The following is a 4,103-nucleotide window of genomic DNA, read 5'->3' on the forward strand; positions in this document are numbered from 1 at the left end:
TTAACATTTAACATTTTGATTCATGTACTTAAGTTGATTTCTGTTTTTTTTCCTAAGGTAAATACTGTGTTTCTTTTTTAACGAGTCACATCAAGGTCCTGATGCTAGGGAGAAAGGGGATGGTTTTGAGGGAATGGATGAAGGTTACACTATTGATCATATTGTGGAATATGGAAATTATGGAGATGGCAACGGGCAATTGGAGGCACTAGCAAGTGAACCGCCGCCGCTCTTGTCAATGCCGACGGTTATTGCAGCATTCGTTCAACTGCCTTTGCTGGTTGTAAATTTCGGCGGTTTTAGTGTGTATTGCGGCGACGGTGTGTGTACAACGGCGGGTAGTTTAGGAATGAGTGTTGGTTCAAATTCGTTCACGATTCGATGTTTCCGATTTGGATTCGTTTTCACTACATCACTCACGTTTCGATTCACGTTTCCTTCAACCATTCTCAATTCACCTTCAATCACGCTTCAAAATCCACGTTCATTTAGGTCTTTTATTGTTCTTCAATTATGTGGAAATTGAGTGTTTTTGTGTTTTGTGTATTTTGCTTCTTAGATCATAAAGTTGATCTTTTTATAATGTGAATTCAAGTGGGTCTTTATTGTTCTTCAATATGTGGAAATGAGTTGTTTTTATTTGTGTCTTTTGCATCCAAGATGATAAATTTAGTGATTTTAGTCTCTTTACTTTCAATTATGCAGAAATGAGATGTTTTAATTTTGTTTGTTTTACATCCAAGATCATATATTTAGTCTTCTTATTTTCTGAATTTAAATGGGTGTTAATTAGTTTTGCTTCCAACAAATGAAACCTTTCCGAGTTATGCAGAAAAGTTCTTACTTTGTTATGATTTTGATTTTTTGTTCTAATTGCTTGTGGTGTTGCTGAATCAGGGTTGTGATGCTTCACTGCTCTTGGAGGATCGAAACAGTTCGTATGAGAAGCAGGCTATTCCAAATTAGACATTGAAAGGTTTTGATAAAATTGACTTGATTAAGGAGGAAGTAGAACAAGCATGTCCTGGCATTGTGTTTTATGCTGACATTATTGCTCTTGCATCAAGAGATATTGTTCTTTTGGTTTGTTCTCAATACCTATTACATATTTCTTCTATTAAAAGATCTGGATGCTTATGCATTTTGGCTTTAAAATGATATTGTATTGTGGCTACTTTGATATTGTTCTTATGGAAGACTTTGATATCTTATATAGGAACCACAAAAGTGGGCAGTTAAGAATGTGCCTATATTTGGCATTTTATATTCAAATAGAAGATAAGCAGAAGCCATGAAGTAACTTTTTTATGTTCATTGATGTTTAAAGGACAATGAACTATGCAAACCTTCCTTTATTTTCCTTTACATGGAATATTATCAAAGGCACTAAGGTGAATAACCCAGCTAGGAATTGGATAAGCAGAGAGGGGTTTTACAGGTATATGCCATTGGTGGCCATATACATCATATTTCCAGTATACTGCAAATAGTTTGAAAAAGTTTCATTGAGAAACTTTATGGACACTATCATTAGTTTTATTGGTAGTAACTACTAAAGTGTTCCTATTTTTATTGTTTAATCCTAGGAAATAAAGGTATCTGCACAGTCAAACCTGCGGCACCAGGTTTCCCTTGTTGTCCATCCAATCAGGTGAGCTCCACATATATCACATATTGAAAGCTAGCTTAAAGACATGGTAAAGTTCCAATTTTACTAACTCCTTTCTTTCTTTGTAGGAACCTTAAATGTTTATTTTGTTTCATGTGATAAATATTGGGATATGGAGAGAGAGTTACAGAGCCAAAGGTATTGCACTGATGCACACACAACTTTAAGATAATTAACATTGTGATTCTTTTGTAGCATGTGTCTTTTGTGTATGTGAAAAGTATGTTAGGGTTTGTTATCAGTACTCTAAGATTCACATGAATATTTTGCATTTGAGATTTAATATTTGAATCTAAAATCACTTCATTTGTTTTCTTACTCTTTGATGAAATGTCAATTTGATGTATAAAGTAAGATTTGCATTGAAAGTAATGTATAGAGAAAACAACTAAATTTGTAAAATCATTTTCACGTTCTTCACTGTGATTTTCATCATTAACTAATGAAAAGAAGTAACTATATAGTCTTATCAATGTATAGCTTATCAATATATATGAATTCAAATGCAGAATCAAAGGTGATATATTTTTAGTTAGTATTAAAATTACGGAAATCAAAGGTCATTATTACATAACAACACAAAACATTTATTCAGACTTTAGTCACAACAGAGAGTATTTGGAACTTAAAGAAACTGAGATAATGTATATTATATGAGTCAGTGCTTCATAGGTCACGAGTACTACGATAACCATTCTTTTATATCAGGCCCTTTACGAAATGGAAATTTTGCAGGTAATTTCATAGGGTGCCATTAGTGCTCCTATGTACTCGATGAAAGGCTCGTCCATGATACAGTCACATTACCCGACTGCATTTCCCCTAAAGCATTAGTAGAAGGCAAGTAAATGAATATCCCTAAAAAACAATTACCAGAATAGACAAGATATCACTTACTATCATTGTCTTCAATGCACTCTTCTGAAACTGAGCACCCACCCTTACTCATAATACTATGCGTATAAGAAAACGTTCTTCAGTATAGTTATACAACAATTTTCTACGATTCAGATACATGAACCTGCTATCTCATTCTTTAAAAGAATGAACAAAACTAGTGAAGTTGAAGAGTGGACTTAACCTTGTATAGGAGCTGAACTTTTTGTACATGGTGTAGTAAAACTCAACCAGTGTCATACTTTTATCAAAGTCTGAGTTACTCACTAACAACCTACCTATTCATCCTGAAGAAAAACCAACTATAGTTACCATTTTACCAAAAGGAAGGTTAAAGCATGATATTCAAATCGGCATTCATTTCACATCCAAATTGACAAAAAAATTCCTTAAAATTCAGATGTGAGCTTGTTAAGAATATAAGGCTTAACAAACAGTATCAGTGCAAACTTAAGAATATAGGGCTACACTAGATTATAATTAACCACGAGTTTCTGCTTTAAACATATTTATCTATCATAGATCATATAATACTATGGTCAATAAAGAGAGCATACAAACAAGTTCCTATAACAACAGAGGGGGGAAACGAAACATGTTGAGAGTAGGATGGATGAATAACAAATAGTAGTAAATTCATGAGATGAGTACCACATCAATGTGCAACTCTATTTCCTGCAAATCAAATATTTAACAACAAATTCTATGCAGATTTTATTTTCACTTCATCTTCTATATAACATAACAAGTTTGCAATTTAAAATTTGAACTCAAAATTTTCGTAAAATCAACAAATTCAACAAATGTTTCATAAATGTAACATAATAAGCATATAGATTCAACAAATTCATTCAAGCATAAAATCAAAACTAGCGATAAATTGATAAAATTAACTTAATATAACTAAAAACAATTCAACAAACAGATCTTACCTTGTGTATAGGAACTTGAATCCAAAAATTTACCCCAAATCCAGCAATAATCAACAGTTTCAAATCGAATCTGCATCAAATCAAATGATATAATTCGATTAGAACAAGTTGTAGTGGGAGATCGATGGCATCGATGAATGGTGGTGGAGGGAGAATAGGGGTTTGGCAGAGAGGAGAGAAGAGGGGACGTGAATGGTGAAGAGCATGTTGTTCTTCTTTCTCTTCCTTCCTGCGTGTGGTAAAGAAACATATAAAAAGTAAAAGAAAAGTGACATCATTCACGTGTGGGAGGTTTGTTGGAGAGCAAAATGACAAACGTACCCTTGATGTGTTGTATTTTTGTTGGGGGTTTGTGTCCCTATAGCATTTCTGTATAGGGATAGTGTTATTAAGAACAAATTAGACTTACCCAATTTTAGATTTTGTAATGGGATGATTGAAAAAAATGTATTTTAATATAAGGCTTTAGAAAATATTCTTAAATATGAGTCTCATTTTATTTTTTATTTTTTTAAAAAAATTATATATATCTCTTATCAATACTAGTATTAATTTAAGGAAGAGAGGACGAAGAAAAACAAATGAATACGAGGAAGAAGAAAGGA

General features: G+C 32.7%; 1 long non-coding RNA gene across 2 annotated transcripts; it reads right to left on the minus strand.

The window, feature by feature from the left end:
- Positions 1-1,941: 1,941 nt before the first annotated feature.
- LOC123910923 lies at positions 1,942-3,725 on the minus strand. Of its 2 annotated transcripts, XR_006810338.1 has the most exons (4): positions 3,499-3,725; positions 2,751-2,853; positions 2,567-2,622; positions 1,942-2,480 (listed from the first exon to the last, which is right to left on the minus strand). It is a non-coding gene; the product is annotated as an uncharacterized LOC123910923 (long non-coding RNA). The 2 variants fall into 2 exon arrangements; XR_006810337.1 differs by having other exon boundaries at positions 2,567-2,853.
- Positions 3,726-4,103: the final 378 nt, after the last annotated feature.

This window comes from Trifolium pratense, linkage group LG2, assembly GCF_020283565.1.
Source record: "Trifolium pratense cultivar HEN17-A07 linkage group LG2, ARS_RC_1.1, whole genome shotgun sequence".
Taxonomy (NCBI): Eukaryota; Viridiplantae; Streptophyta; class Magnoliopsida; order Fabales; family Fabaceae; genus Trifolium; species Trifolium pratense.